Raw genomic sequence first — 17,468 nt, 5'->3', positions numbered from 1 at the left:
CTTGACGCTCGAAATGAAGTTTGACTTTTCACTCTCCCCACATGTGTAGTGTGATCGCGATTCAAATCCTGGACGCTGTTCATTTTTCGTCAGGCAACCAAAATTTGCCGCAGTCTGACCAGGCCCTAAGCAGTCAAATACGCGATATATTTGACCGCTTAGGTATCAGGGAAATTAGTGGGGTCAAATATTAAGAAGGCGATAAATTATATACATTCGCAGTTTGAGGCCAGAGCTGTGTCGACAAAAGAAGCACATCAAGGTGCTACGGCTGTTCAAGCTGCAACCGGACTGACAACTTTATCACGTGTTTGTTCTGGTACTGCATGTGTTGTTTCCCGCATTTTTCCACAGCTCCATACATTCTTATGGTAGTGTAGTGTGAACTTGAGGCGCGTAAGAATATTCTTGCTGATTCTCTACCCCCAGTATAATATCTGGCTTCGTTTTCGTTCTTGCTCATTCCCATGTAACTACTGATGAAAATGGGTGAAAAGCTTTTAGTATTATGAAATTGACAACCTTGTTGTTGTGTGTATATATATATACTCAATCTGCGTATATATATATATATATCTCCTCTCTCTCTCTCCTCTCTCTCTCTCTCTCTCTCTCTCTCTTTCTCTCTCTCTCTCTCCTCTCTCTCTCTCTCCTCTCTCTCTCTTTCTCTCTCTCTCTCTCTCATTAATCTCTTTCTCTCTCTCTCTCTCTATCTCTGTCTATGTCTGTCTCTCTTTCTCTCTATGCTATTGGCGCGCCTGGTTGTGATGAAGCCGAGACCCAAGGTCGGCAGAGCATCCCAGACCACGTCACCACTCCCCTTATTCATGGCTCACACATGACGGGTTTACGTGGCTCTAGTAAAAAAAAGCCGTCTTTGATGGCACGGTACGGTAGGGGTAAGGTACGGGACAGGTACGATCGAGGGTAATACGCCACCGTCTCCCGTACCGTACCATCAAACACAGCTGACCACATACAGCTGCCCGCAATATGCAAATAGGACTTTCAAACGCAAGATAATAACGTAAAGCAACTTGGAAGAATGGGTATGAATGCGAAGTGTATGGGGGAATGCATGTAGGGCGATAGTGCGGGTTCGAATCCCACGATATGCCGGAAAAGAAAAGGAGAATTGAAAAATTTATAACATCCTATGCTTTTTTGCCGTCAGATACGGATAGCGCCAGGCGTGACACAAACAAAAACACAAACAAACACCAAATTAAAGCTGTGTGGACCCTGGCTAGCGCCAGACGTTACTGAAGTAACGTCTTCTGCATAGCTACGGGAATAAATTTATCAAGCAGAACTATGTGAGTCCAGTGGGGAGAAGTAAGAATCAGAGGCGACAGGGAAGCCTGCCGTGACTTTCTCGCTGTCATTATTCGTGTTGCTTGATTGACTCATCTGTGTTTCAACACTGGCTTTATAATCCAGCTTGGCTAGATTTGTATTGCGAACACCTGGAGAAACATCATGAGCAAACCGAAGACAATTACAATAATTTTAATTTTTGGACTGCTTGCCCAAAAAAATACCGTACAGCCCCGTGTTGTGAACCCTCTAAGATTCTCTAACTTGTCAGGATCGTACGACCACACGGCACGAAGACAACTCTTTTCATTTACACAGTATATTTCACTTCATCGAAGAATTAACAATGAACACTAATAACACCAGCTATTTATAGCATGCAAAAACAGCGTACATGCAAACATACGCATATAAAACGGGACATAACAGCGTATACAGCAAAACGCGCACAGCGCATATAGCGTATGCCATGCAGCAACATCAGCGGTACGGCGGAGTCGAAATACAACATTGCAACGAATACAATGCCATAAGCGCGAAGGCCTTTCCCAATTGAGAACTGGTGGTTTGCAACATTCTCCCCACCAAAGGGCTTCTCACCGCCATACAACAATGCACACAAGTCAAAAACGATCCGGGGCTCTGACTACGCGCCCAGAACGCGTCATCTCCTGCTGCCGTGGTGGTGGTAACGGTGCTGACGGTTCATACGCTGGCTGCTGAGGGACGATAGCAGGTTGAGCGGCATCGGCAAGCCCAAGAGCCACGTCCTGTGATGATACTTCTAATGGCACTAACCTTTGGATCGGCCTCAACAGGGTACTGGTACTCAACTTAAACTTGGCAACACGACGCTTACCATCTCGACCAGGGAATACCTCGATGATCCGTCCTAAACGGTCACACGCAGCTCCTTCACCACAAACTCAGCATAGCGAGCCGCTAGACATACTGCTTGTAATTCAAGGCGGGCTAACGTGGGCGGAGACACGGGTGCCACTTTGGCCTTGGCAAATACCAAGTGTGACTGTCCATTGACGACTGCATACAAACAACATCCAAACGCTTTCTCACTGGCATCCGCGAAGGCATGAAGCGCAATCGGCGTGTCAAGATTGCAGCAAATCCAACGTGGTATGTCAATGCTCATCACTTCGGCCAACTCTCCCCACCATTGCGCACATGCGGCTGCGATGTCATCAGGCAACTTATCATCCCAGTCGCCTCCAACTTTCCAGGCTTGCTGTAGCAGTATCTTTCCCGGCACAACTACCGGTGCTGCTAGACCTAGCGGATCAAACACTGACGCAACACACTTGAGGAGGGATCGCCGGGTCCAAACAGACGGCCTATCGGACTCTCCTAGCGCTGCTATGCTGAGCAAGTCATAACGGGTTTTCCATTTCAGACCGAGGACTTTATCTCCGGCCTCTGGATTGTACGGGATTTCGTTGCCTCGCCACTTGCGTAACTCCATGCCAGCATCTGTAAGCACACGCACGCTGAACTCTTGCATCTCCTTGGCTTCCGAGGCATTTGAGACACTAGAGACCAAATCGTCAACGTAGAAACTCGTGAGCAAGAGATCAATACGATCTCGCTCTTTGGGTACAAACAACGCCCGTAGCTCCTTCAAGTGATGCTGAATCACCGCAGTAAGCATGTATGGCGAGCAGTTTACGCCAAATGGCAGTTTCGTTAGCCTACAGGCTAACAGTTCATCGCTGTCGCTTCGACCGGGCCACAAGAAACGCAGGTCCGGACGGTCTTCGGGATTAACCGCGACCATGAAGAAAGCCTTGCGGATGTCCGCGTGCAGCGCGCTCATATATTCACGGAACCTTAATAGCATACCGGCGAGACTCGGCAATAGCGACGGTCCAGGGTCAACCATGTCGTTCAACGACTTGCCATCTGGAGCCGTCGCCGAGGCATTGAACACCACTCTTAACTTTGTGGTTGCAGCGTGCTCGCGGAATACACCATGATGCGGTACATAGTACCCGGCGTTGCTCTCACATGGCTCCAGCTCAATTGCTCCAAGCTCGCGGTACTCCCTGATCAGCACATCATCATAGAGCGCACGCTTCCCATTCCTCTTCAGCTTTTCAAGAAGCCGCGTTGCGATGACTCTAGCTTGAGCATAGTTATCCGTTGGGCGACGCTCATTTCGCCACAAGAGACCCACTTGGTACCCGCTGCCTTGGCGACATAGCGGGAAAGATGGCAGGTGCTGATGTTGTTCTGGAGGTTCATCCAACTGCCATAGTTTGTCGATGTGGGCTGTGACACATGACACGGTCACGGGCTGACTGTTTCGACTTGATGCAGACGCTGGACCAGATAATACACTACCTATCTCTGTGTTCCACACCGTCTCACCATTAACTTCCTTCTTGCTGTGCAGTGCCGCGTTGATATAGTCTGCACCAATCAGCATGTGTATTTCGTCTGATGTCCCTTGTTGAGGCTTGTCACTCAGCTCTACTCCCCAACTGTGCCACTGCGCAATGGTCTGCGGACTTGCGCACTTCAGGTCCAGCTCTAGCGTTGGTTTCACGAACGCGCGTACCCGAATGCTAGCGGAGCTACCCTTGATCGTGATGGCGTACTTATCCATGCGCTGTTGGGTTGGTTCCGCGCCGAACGGCTTCACCTCTACATTTTCAACCCCAACGTGTTCTGCATCGATTGCTGACACCAACGCTGCAGTCACGAATGACGCCTCGGCGCCCGAGTCCAGGAACACGCGAACCTTCGCGTTTCGAGTTCTTCCCTCAACTCGTGCCACTCCGGTCATCAGCCGCACACTTGGCGAGTGTAGACAGCACGATCCAACATTCTTCTCCGTTACTATCTCAGTCGGTTTCTCTCGGCTGTAACCTACTCTATCCAACACATCATGTATTAGCAGGTGGTGTTTCCTCTGGCATTTCGTGCATCTCGAGCCTGACCGACATTCTCTGGCCATATGGCCATACTTAAGGCAGTTCCAGCAGAGTCTCTCTCGCTGCAGAAAAACCTTTCTCCCTTCCTGTGCCAGCGACTTTAGCTGCTTCTCTGCATCTGCGACCGATATCGCCATGCACTGTGCCGAAGCCGTGGGCCTTGCCACGGATCGTTCTACTGGCTTCCTGGCAGTATCACCCTGTCGTCCGTGCGGGACCTGGTAAGATGCGCCGGTCTCCTGTACCTGGCGCAGAGACATCCCGTAGCACTGCCGTTCGACCAGGTACGTCTTCATCTCAGGTCTGCATTGCTCCAAGATTACCTGCTTTGCCATTGCTTGCAGCACCGGGGACATTTTACCTATATCGGCTCTATACTTGGTGTCCACCTCACCATCTTCTGTCATAGCGAGTGTGGCCCACACCTCTACCTCTTGGCAAACACGGACAACATATTGGTGAAACGACTCATCTGACCGCTGCTTGCCTGTCAGCAATGTCTTCCACGCTTTATCTGGAGTCTTTCCGAGCGAGGCAAGCAACTCTCGCTTTGCTTCCTCGTAATTATTGCATCCAATACATATCCTTTCCGCTTTGCTACCCGCTAGCGCGATGCGCAGTCGCAGCAGCCATTCGCTTTCTTCGAACTCGTTCTAGGAACAGATGTCCTCGAACAGGTCAAGATAACGCTCCAATGGCTGCGTTTCATCATATGAGGGGATTTTCATCAACGGTTGGCGCCCACCGTTGTGACTGGAAGCTTCCTCTGTACCTCCCATCGCGGCTTTACCATCACCCTCATGCGCATTGGCGATGTGCTCGTTAATCTCCTTTAGTGTTTTGTCAAACTCCGTGCGAAGCGCCTCCTCTCGCCGTCTGGCACTGCGCTCCTCGCGCTCGTAGTACTGTTGGAGCCTCTGCTCCACATGAACCTTCAACAACACGCCTTCTAATCCTAACCGCTCTCCATTGTCGATAAAGCTGGCTTCCATATTGTTTAGTTGCTCTGCCATGCTCGCTCCGATCCTGGCGTGGTCGCCAAATGTTGTGAACCCTCTAAGATTCTCTAAATTGTCAGGATCGTACGACCACACGGCACGAGGACAACTCTTTTCCTTTACACAGTATATTTCACTTCATCGAATAATTAACAATGAACACTAATAACACCAGCTATTTATAGCATGCAAAAAACAGCGTACATGCAGACATACGCATATGAAACGGGACATAACAGCGTATACAGCAAAACGCACACAGCGCATATAGCGTATGCCATGCAGCAACATCAGCGGTAGGGCGGAGTCGAAATACAACAACAGCAACAACAGTAACAATACTCACATGCCAGACTAACAGAGTAGGTTGATGTAGGTTCGTAGATTTGCTTTTGCCCGAGTTTGACGCGGCTGACAAGTGTGACTGCCGTCTTCTTGCTTTTTTCAGGATACACAACAAATGCAATAATCCCCAGCAGGATAACCAGCCCAAACGTTACTCCAACAATAAGACCCTCTGTCGCGACTTTTCCTTCTTTTTGGTTGCCGGATACAGCTGGAGACCACAAATCAACGTACAAACAAAGGTCAGGTGATTGTATATTTTAAACATTATCGTACTATCTTTTGCTGCGAACTTTGAAGCTCTTCTTTTGCCTGTCATCTTTTCCTGCACCTCTATTTCGCAACACACGTACTGCAATTGTTTCCAAATGTTCGCCAAGGAGGGCATGATTATGGATACAATGATGCCCCCCCCCCCCCCCGGGAATATTTGTAAAGAATAACTGTCTGTGGTATAATCCAGGATGTTTGATGTATTGTGAATGGAGGCGAAGTAAAAGATTATTTGGCCCAGAGTCTTAGAAGACGGCTTCGAATGTGACAGTGTGTTTGGCCTAATTCGCTCCTAAAACCATAGCAATTCAAAGAAAATTTTCAAACTCCGCCACCATATTACTCCCGAACTCCAGACCTTCTTTGGCCTTTTTCTTTGCTCCACATGGTGGACGTTTCTTCTTCGATTTATTTTTGAGTTATTGCAGTTTGTAGTCCGATTTGTGGCGTGCCCCTTTCCGGTGACATGGATTGGGTTATGGATGATGGTACCCTGGAAAGTTCCAGTGGTGACCAGGTTCCGAGCGGCTCTGGTGCAAGGTCAGCGAGATCTGGGTCACTCAGGGTGTCACATGTGTAATTCACTTTTTTAAAGGTATGACAGAACTCTCTTGTCACCACGGCCATGGGTGACAGTTGGCACAGTACAATTGACAACTACAATGAGATCACAATGAAAAATGTAGGGAACAGAGAAAACAAGCAGAAGAACGCTAGAAGAAGAGGCTCGCCAGATTAAGCAAGGATTCAACAGGTTCGAGTGGCATCGTATGCGCTCTTCATGCAGTCGCGAGTCAGTCAAGTGTCAAGTCAGCCCATATGGATGTCAGTGTGTGTGTGTGTGTGTGTGTGTGTGTGTGTGTGTGTGTGTGTGTGTGTGTGTGTGTGTGTGTGTGTGTGTGCGTGTGTGTGTATGTGTGCACGTGTGCGTGTGTGTGTGTGTGTGCACGTGTGCGCATGTGTTAAGTATGTGTGTGTGTGTGTGTGTGTGTGTGTGTCCCATATGGTGCAGCGGTATGTGCAGCGATTTCCAATCGATAGGTTGCGGGTTCGATTCCCGACGATTATGGTCACACATGTCTTTCTTCTCTTTCTCAGACTCTTCCTGACTTTTCTTTTATTCTCCTGGGTGGTTACCAACAGCCAGTGCATGCCGGAGTATGTGGTGTGATGCTGTGTGCGGGGAAAAAAATAAAAAAGACCAAAAAGTAGGGATTCACTGGCCAGAAAAAGCCACTTTATAGCTATGTGGTGTAGACCAGGATGAATAATGGCGGCCAATTCTTCAGCCTTGCAAGCTGTTGAATGGTGCAATCCCAGCACAAGTTGCTATGGCTTCTGCTGTAGCATCGCTATCATCGCCTCCGGCCATGGGCGTCCAATGGTCCACTGGTGTGTGGTAGACGAGACTGGCGCCTCATGTGCAATCGTCCCCGGCCGGCTGTGCTAAAGCCTAGAGTGTTCATTTGCGGCTGTGGCAGGGTCTTCTGTCGGCCCAACAATCTAACTTGCGACAGGAAATACTGCAACTCCTAATCCTATCATTGCATGGAGCAATGGGCATCCAAAGGTGTGTGTGTGTATGTGTGTGTGTGTGTGTGTGTGTGTGTGTGTCCTATATGGTGCAGTGGTATGTGCAGCGATTTCCAATCGATAGGTTGCGGGTTCGATTCCCAACGATTATGGTCACACGCGTCTTTCTTCTCTTTCTCAGACTCTTCCTGACTTTTCTTTTATTCTCCTGGGTGGTTACCAACAGCCAGTGCATGCCGGAGTATGTGGTGTGATGCTGTGTGCGGGGAAAAAAAATAAAAAGACCAAAAAGTAGGGATTCACTGGCCAGAAAAAGCCACTTTATAGCTATGTGGTGTAGACCAGGCTGAATAGTGGCGGCCAATTCTTCAGCCTTGCAAGCTGTTGAATGGTGCAATCCCAGCACAAGTTGCTATGGCTTCTGCTGTAGCATCGCTATCATCGCCTCCGGCGATGGGCGTCCAATGGTCCAATGGTGTGTTGTAGACGAGACTGGCGCCTCATGTGTAATTCATACGCACTCCATTACCCCCTACCCCTGCATGCAGTAGTTCATACGCACTCCATTACCCCTACCCCTAGCCCTGCATGCAGTAGTTCGTACACACTTTATAACCTCTATCTTTGACCCATTACCCCCTACCCCTAGCCCTGCATGCAGTAGTTCGTACGTACACACTTCATAACCACATTTGACCCATTTCCCCGCTGCCCCTGCATGCAATAATTAGTACCATACACATTTGTAGCCCGTTTTCCCTCCTTCTGCCTCTGCACATAAAATCACCGTACATTTGATCTAATTACATCCCTTTATAGTGCACATAGTCGGGCTATACACATAAAATACGCGCCCAGCTAAATGGGCGCGCTCATGCATTGCACCGTACATTTTATTGTAGTTCACATCATATAACCAAACTTTCCATAATCTAGCCAGTAGTCGAATCCTTTTCCTAATGCTAGTAGTCGAATCATTTCCCTAATGCAGGTAGTCGAATCCTTGCCCTAATGCGAGTAGTCGAATCTTTTCCCTAATGCTAGTGTCAATAATCTGTCCTCGTCCCGTGAAATATACGACTCTCAACTATAATAAACTGGTATCTCTGGTGGTCGTGTGTGAACCCATAACCAAACCTTTGATAACATGTGTGTGTGCACCCCAATTGCTACCTACACTGTGAGCATCTGTGTCACCATAAATCCAGTTAGTTCTGTGTCACCAAGAATATAGTTAGTTTTGTGTCACCAAGAATATAGTTAGTTTTGTGTCACCAAGAATATAGTTAGGTTTATGTCACCAAGAATATAGTTAGTTTTGTGTCACCAAGAATATAGCTAGTTCTGTAAATGTAGAGGGGACAGTAGGAACAATTCTCAGATTATGCTTAAAACTACGTCATGGTTTACATTGTTTGCACTTACTGTTGCAAGTAGGCACTTGTAGAGTTCCATCAGCACTGCACATTGCTGTTGCAGATCCATTCATTCTATAACCAGTATTACACGTGTAATTCACACTCTGAAGATAGGACACCATTGTCTTGTCTGCATTGCCGTATTTGAGTGTTGTCACTGTGCAATTTCCAACTAGATAAACAAGAACACAGTAAGGCATGGACACAAGGATGTGCAAACTGCTTCTCTGTTACCGTTCAACACGCCCACGAAGGACGGTGTTGCTGGATTCGACATCGTTCTTAGAACAGGAAGGTTATTAAAATACGGAGGGTTTGTCAACTGACAACCGCTCTATTTAGTTGCTATTCACTCTTGGCGCATGCGCTGGCTCAAAATTCTTTTATTAGTGATGTCGGAAAAATTATTGACATTTCGGGCCAGTCACCCATCGCCAGAAGGTTATTGTATAGAGTAACTGTGTCCGCTAATGGCTGATAATGAAGAAGAAGCCGAAGAGACAGTAAACAGAAAAGGAAATTGATATAAAGATACATGGGAGTAGCAAATTTACACAGTGTCCTATGACATTGCTACTCTAAGTGGAATGAACACAGAGGGCTGATAACGGGTGGTAGCAAAGTGTGTGCGAACAAGAGATATAAAACATATTGGACTGGATACAGCACGAATGGCAGCCGGGAGTGAGTTCCATGTGGCAGTGGTTACAAAGAGAAAGGTGGCATAAGTATGTGTGCTTGCTCAAAGACGTCTCGACAACAGATAAATGAAAGAGCAATGTTCTAACAACTTACTGTTGCAGATAGGCTTCGGCTTTGTCAAAAATCCAGTGGCACTGCAAGTTGCTGTTACTGATCCATTTATACTATAACCAGTGTAACATGTGTAATTCACTTGTTGAAGGTATGACAGAACTCTCTTGTCACCACGACCATGGGCGACCGTTGGCACAGTACAATTGACAACTAGAAATTAGATGACAGAGTAACGTAACAGGAGAAGAATGTAGCATAAAAACAGGATGCCATATTTTTGTCATCTTGCTTTGAGTTTTTAGTTTCGAGAATTGTTTACTGATCTAAAATATAACCATCATGCAGACAGAAGTACAGGTTCTTGCGCGAGTACAAGGGCAGTACCGCGGAATCCAGCCCGCGCCGCGATAGCGGCAAGGGCTGGATGAACAGCGGTACTGACTGAGTATGAGTGACTGGAACGTGTTTCCCGTATGCACCCAACTTCCCCCAAGCCAAGGTCGCAAGCAGATCACTCACAATCTTTGAGTTTACATGAACCATTCTGTGACTCAAGTCATGTATACTGTATGAGGCTGTGAGCTGAGTGAGAGTGACTTCAACAACCGTACACGGAGTAGAGTACATGACTTTTGCATGTACTTTCAGACCACAGAAGCTTGCCATTAAATTGGTAGACTCATGGAGTCATGAGTGGATTCTGTCCACTGCCCGTCGTCAAGTGACGACGGGCAGTGGATTCCGTCCATTGCCCGTCGTCAAGCGACGACGGGCAGTGGAACTAGTTCCATCATCATTCAGCAGGCAGTATCGCGCTGTCCAGCCCGCGTTATTTGATCTGTCATTGGTCGACTCCAAGGCGACAGTCATGTGACATACGGGAACAGAACAATCATTTCTGGTTCCTTCTGGACCCGTTAGCACTGCGTTGAAGATAATAAGGCCGAACCAGAGAAGGAAAAACAAAATTTTCAAAGACAAGACCGCGCTTTAGCGTTACGCTACTTTCGAGTGCATGTGTGACCGGGCCCTAAGTGCGCACTCCAACAACCCTCCAACTTGGAAGGTCATTAGTTCTATGAAAACGTAGGTGGGGATGGCAAGTGCAACCAAGACACACCAAACACGTGCTAGAGCTGAGTTCCAAATTCCTAGTAGAACACCAGTAGCGTCAGTGAGTTTTGATTAATGTTATCACATGAGGTTTTTGTCCAGTAACGAGTGGTGTTAGTGGACATTATAGCGTAACTTGTAGTTCCTTGGTCCTTTTTCTTTACTATAAATATTTGACATGTCAATTTAAATTATCCTTATCAGCGTCACCTTCCCCGACGAGTCTTTAGTAGGCAAAACAACTGCCAGACAGAAAAAAAATCAGTACCAATGCTTGAAGTACCAGCACGACCGTATTCCTTCCGTTGAATTATTGGTGTGTGTAATGGTTACTAAGGGTAGTCGGTTGAGAGCGCATGGAGGAGACGAGGAGGAGAGATTGCTGCACAGTTGAACAGCCGAATGCCACCGTTTAAAATGTTTAGTTCGGTACCAGTTCAGCAACAATCTGGCAGTTTTGGATCAGCAGTTCTACTGCTGGCCGGAACACACCTCGTTGAGTATGCCATGTTTGGACACATTGCTCCAACCGATGTCAACTAAGAGTCTCGGAGTGACGCAGCACCGTAAATCTCGCCAGAGTGCCTCAACCTCCTCGACGCTTCAAGAAGGTTCAGGTGGGGAGGGGTGGATGGGCGAGTCCTACTTGCCGTATTCAGTACTCTTGGTACTACACGAAAAAGTACTCACCCTAAGGGGCGTAGCAGCCGCTCCGGGCGGTCCGGCATTGGCCGGACCACTTTTTCGCCCGACCACGGCTACTATAGTAAAACAATGCCAAAAGTGCCAAGATGCAGGATTTTGCACCCTAATTTCAAAAATATTCAGGGGGGACATCCCCCCCCGGACCCTCCCCCCCTTGCCGGACCACCGCCAACGGCGGTGCTACGCGTCCCTACCAAAACTGTTTGTGCATCTGGAACACCCACCAAAGGTCAGGAGCGAGGAGTCGTACAGAGCCGTCAAAACTGAGGGTTTGTGCGATCTCTGGTCAAGAGGGTGGGCACTGTTGCGTGCATTTCCAACAAGGTCAAGCACGCGTCTGCAGTACAGAACAGCGTCACAGAGTCACACGAGGATTCAGTCAATCACTTCCCTGACAAAAAGTCAGTGAGGGGCGGATGGGAGAGACAGGCGATCTGGTGGGATTTTACGGAATATGCACAGGTCCGTGAATGGCAAGAAGGTGAAAGGAACAATTCTCTCATCATGCACCATGCTTTGGTGCATAGTTTACAACATCTGCACTTACTGTTGCAAGTAGGCATTTGTAGAGTTCCACCAGCACTGCACATTGCTGTTGCAGATCCATTCATTCTATAACCAGTATTACACATGAAGTTCACACTCTGAGGATAGGACACCATTGTCTTGTCTGCATTGCCATTCATGAGTGTCGGCACTGTGCAATTTACAACTAGCAGAAGAAAACAAAAATAACAAAAAGACTTAGTAGCAGTGGTGACGATTCCTGCGGCTTCACATAGAAAGCTATTTGGTGCAGATTTGCTCTTCACCATTCACTTTTCAACAATAATGGAAGAAGTTAATCAATGCTTTCAACAGAACGACGTTTGAATAAAAAGAACTAAAAAACTGTCAATTCTCACCCAATTTTTGGGTAAATAATCCGGGAGGAGAAAGAACCCTACTGAAGCTGGTAGTACATCGATGGAACACAGCAAGGGCCTATAAGCAGTCCACAGGTATTGTGTTTATCGATATGTCAAAAGCGTTTGATAAGGTTCGCCACAAAACGCTGCTAGATGATCTTCACGGAAAGGGTGTACGTGGCACTGCTCTGGCCTAGTTTGCCAGCTATTTGTTGGATCGGAAACAACGCGTTAAAGTTGGTTCTTCGTCGTCATGCTACTCGGAGAGTTCACGGGGTGTTCCGCAAGGTAGCGTTCTCGGCCCGTTTCTTTTTTCTGTTTACATCAGTTCCATCGACTCTCATCTACCGCCTGGTATTTGTCACCAACAATTCGCCGATGATATCACCTTAGATACATCATCATCCAGCCGTGCAGACATCAGCTTTAAGCTTAGTGTCGCAGAGAGTTGACTGAAGCCAGCCCTGCGACAGGTCAGTAGATGCGGAACAAGACATCAGTGGAATCAAGAGTACATAACCCCCAAGAATGTGCAACTCCAGCTATGGGGTCTGCGACGGCAGAACTTCACATCACGTGATGAGCCCGTACACATTATTTGCACTCTGTGCATGATTGATACAGGATTGTACGAACCCCAGCTTTGGGCACAACTCTCTTGTGATCACTTTGCACTGTTTTCCAGTGTAACCTTTTGAACCATGTCACATGATGTGAAGTTCTGCCGTCGCAGCACTGCATAGAGGTTGTGCAGGCAGTTGCACACTCTTGGGGGTTATGTACTCTTGGTGGAATCCACCAAAGCTGCAACGACAACTGAAACAACTCAGTGTTGTGCAGGCAAACAGTCACTGTAACTGCAAGTGATTTTCACTTTGCGCGGGACTGGCCTCTCAATCGACCAGGGAGTAATAGAATTTATACTCCTCGGTCGACATGTACTGCCATGTGTACAGAGTACGGTGTTCGTTAGTACAAACGAGTTGGCCGCACAAACGAGCCGAGTTTCTGGCGAACGAGCTAACGAGTACCCGGTGAGATAGTTTCAACACTAATGGAAACCGACCACCACGGTTTTGATCTTAGACGATCTTCACGTTTTGTTTTATGTTGCTCTCTTGAGCTCATAGAGCGGAAAAAGGGAATTTCCCAACTCTGAGGTATCTGGTGTTCCTGCTTATCAAGTCAGCTCAATACCCAATAGTTACAGTCCATTCATCGGATACAGTCCTGCTGGCTTTTGAAAGTCCGATTTGGGCCGAAATGAGGATCAAAAACCATACTCAAATATTGGTTTGGGATCTGCTTCACGTAGATCTACAGGGTTCATGCACACAGAAGCAAACCTATTCTCAGCCCGCCCAAACTGGGCCACAAGCCCGGCGATCAGATTCTGCTGAACGACTCGTACCCACAACCCTTCCAGCTTCAACCTACGCACAGCACGCTGGACGTGCCCCACATCCCATGTACAACCAGGTCGCACATTGCAAACACAACAATCCCAAGCAGTACGACATCCGACAGCAACAAGCCAAAGCCAGGGGAAATGCACTGCCAACAGAAAAGAAGCAGCAGGAATTGCATAGTGCAAAGCCAATGAAAAGAGCAGTTTTCAACCTGTCTCGAATCGGTGCCACATGTACCACACATGAAGTTGTACAGTTCTGTTTGGCCAACGGTGTGACAGTGACAAACTGTACCTTCAATGCCTCAAAGCGGTTCTACGGTACGCTTGAAGCACGCCTCACCATCGACGAAGATCACGCCAGCAAAATCATGTCTGAAAGGTTTTGGCCTGCGGACATCGCCATCAGATGGTGGAACTTCGGAAAGGCCATCCGATTTCCCAAAGTCCCGCAAGAACTATCACTGATTGGCCTATTCGACCACTGCCAACAAGCACATGGACACGTCGATGCGATGTTTGTCTCCTGCATAACTATAAGACCATGGTCTTGTAATCGAACGAAAATGCACTTGTGAAAGGACCGAAAACAGCGACTTTTCGATTATAAGACCATGGGTCTTATATACGCGAGATTACAGTACGTGGTGACCTGCGATTGCTGGCAATGATTTGAAGTGCCTTGGAGACTGCATACTTTGTATAAAACTCAAGTTGTAAACGACCACAAGCAAGGGTCCCTGGTTCGAGTACATGAAGTGAAAGCTGTTTTTCACTCCCTCAACCCTTTTCTGCGTACATTGACTAACCCCTCCCACCCAACCCCTACCCCCTCCCCCAACCTTAACCTTATGTAAATGAAATCTTCGTTGATTTGTTGCATCACTGTGTTGATAGTATTGCTATGCAAGCCGGCGAGGAACAGCAAGGTGAGAGCCGCTAGCTGCCCCCAGATAAAGCGGGACCTTGATGACAAATACCCAAATGCTGAAGACAGCTAGCTGTATAGGCCACTTTGACGTTCTTTCCGTAGATCGACTACGTTTTTAGTAATGTAATTACGTTGTGCGGGACCTTTCTAATGAGTTGAACACGCACACTATTGTGATGGCTTACCAAGTGTGGGTGGGTAATGGCAGGTTGTTGCAGTTGTGCACACACCGATTCCATGGCACTCTTTGCCGCCATCAGAATCGGCCGAACACTGCCTGGTGACTTGAGACTTGTCCATGCAGCGTTGCTTGTGGCACACGAGGTCCTTGTTAGCACCGCTGGTATCACAGAGCGTTCCGTCATTCACGAGCGATGGGTCGTCATGGCTTGTTGGTGGATCTGCGAAGAAACCTCTGCATTGGCCAACACCTGGTACTGTTGTGGTTATGAATTTAACATCACTAAGGACTGGGAGCTTTTTCAGACCTGGACGGCAAAACAAAGTACCACAGAGGGCATCTTCTGCTGCACAGGCCGTGTAGTTTGCGGCGGAGGAGGAAGTGGACAAGTTGAAACCACAGTTGCCAGCATGTAATCCTAACGTGTTTATCACGGTGAAGCATTTCCGAACAGCTTGTCCATGAGCTGAATCGTTCCAGGCCCTCTGACACTGGCTAGATAACGATTGGCAAACTCCACTCCAGCAGTATGCTTGACTATTGGAGCAAGGCCAGCCATTGCGCGCGGTCAGGTCCTCTGGACATGTGGCATTCTCGCCGTCGCAGTACTCTGGCACGTCACAGTCGCTGGTGGCGGCGCGGCAGACGTGATCCCGGCGTGTCACGATGCGCTTGTTCACGCAACACGGGTCCGTGTCGGCACACCCTGCATTAAACCAACACACACATCAACATTGGTCAGTATGCCAGAGAATGGCACAGCGACGAGAAATCAGTCTCCGCACCACCCGAAGAAGAACATTGCAGCATGCGGACAAAAGCCAAAGATTATTGATGTGTCAAGGTTGTGTCAATTGCCTTGAACCTTATTTGCAAGTGCAAGTGCACAGTACACTGTAGAGAGTGTGGTCACCCCGACATCCAGCGAAGAGCAGAACATCTCCTCTGTCTCCACTCGCATTCATTACTGTCACAATATTAATGTCACCGCGAGATTTTTCTGGAGTAGAAGTGTGTGTGTGTGTGTTTTTGGGTGTGTGTGTGTGTGTGTTTTGGGTGTGTGTTTGGGTGGGTGTGTGTTTGCGTGGGTGTGTGTGAGAGCACCCCAATTGCTACCTACACTATGAGCATCTGTGTCACCAAGAATATAGTTAGTTCTGTGTCACCAAGAATATAGTTAGGTTTGTGTCACCAAGAATATAGTTAGTTCTGTGTCACCAAGAATATAGTTAGGTTTGTGTCACAAAGAAAATAGTTAGTTCTGTAAATGTAGAGGGGACAGTAGGAACAATTCTCAGATTATGCTTAAAACTACGTCATGGTTTACATTGTTTGCACTTACCGTTGCAAGTAGGCATTTGTAGAGTTCCATCAGCACTGCACATTGCTGTTGCAGATCCATTCATTCTATAACCAGTATTACACGTGTAGTTCACACTCTGAAGATAGGACACCATTGTCTTGTCCGCATTGCCATTCATGAGTGTTGGCACTGTGCAATTCACAACTAGCAGAACAAGAACAAAAGAACAATGTAAAGAAGAATAAAAGAAGTTTGGAAAAATGAAGTGAAAACTACCCGCATGCTCTTGGCTCTTTGTCTGACATTGAACACTTTCTGTAGCTCGGTGATAAACGGATTTGAAAATTGGATGATAATAGTCTTAGAGATGCTAGTTTAACAGATCTTCCAACTCACTGTTACAGACGGGTCTCAGCTCCGTCAAAGTTCCAGTAGCACTGCAAGTTGCTGCTTCAGATCCATTTATACTATAACCAATGTCACATGTGTAATTTACTTGTTGAAGGTATGACAGATCTCTCTTGTCACCACGACCATGGGCGACAGTTGGCACAGTACAATAATTATTGACAACTAGAAATGAGAGGAGAGAGAGAGAGAGAGAGAGAGAGAGAGAGAGAGAGAGAGAGTTAAACAACAAGGGACAGAGAAAACAAGCACAATATGTTTATGTTGAGTATGAATTAGACAGGTGTCTTACTCACTAACGCAACTGACAATGGGAACAGGTAGGTTAATGAGAACGGCATTTATTAGAGAAGGGATGATTAAGACCAGGACGAACGAAACGACTACATTGAAGAGTGAGGAAGAGATTATGGAAGAGAAAGAGATCATTGAAGAGAGAGGGAGAGAGAGAGAGAGAGAGAGAGAGAGAGAGAGATCGACTGAGAAACAACACAATATAAAGGGCCTGGGTAGATACGGCACACATGGGCGCGCAAGTAGGTACCCAGGCCAACGGAACAAAAGGTGAGTATGACGTATTACAGGTGCATGCAGGCCGGCCAGCTTAGGAAAGGTTGTAGCAGTCCGTACGCCAGTTCAGAAAATAAAAATTCTAAAATTTGCACTTTTATTTTCCAGATTTCCCAGATTTCGCAGTTTTCTCAAGATATCGCGAGACGAATACTCAATGGCGTCACCTTCGTCGTCCTTTGGTTTACGTCTCCCGTGAGTTCTTTGTCTCAGATCGTTGTCGAAATCCAACCTAATAGTTATTCTCTGCCCTAAGTTTTTTCCGTTGCGATAACAGATAACGAGAAGTTGAGTTCTCGCTCGTTGCTTGCGTTTTCGTTATGTCGCTGATATTTTGGTTGAACATGCTATAA

Source organism: Sycon ciliatum, chromosome 9 (genome assembly GCF_964019385.1).
Source record: "Sycon ciliatum chromosome 9, ocSycCili1.1, whole genome shotgun sequence".
Lineage (NCBI taxonomy): Eukaryota > Metazoa > Porifera > Calcarea > Leucosolenida > Sycettidae > Sycon > Sycon ciliatum.
The sequence above is the reverse complement of the archived record's forward strand: the minus strand, read 5'-3'. Positions refer to the sequence as shown.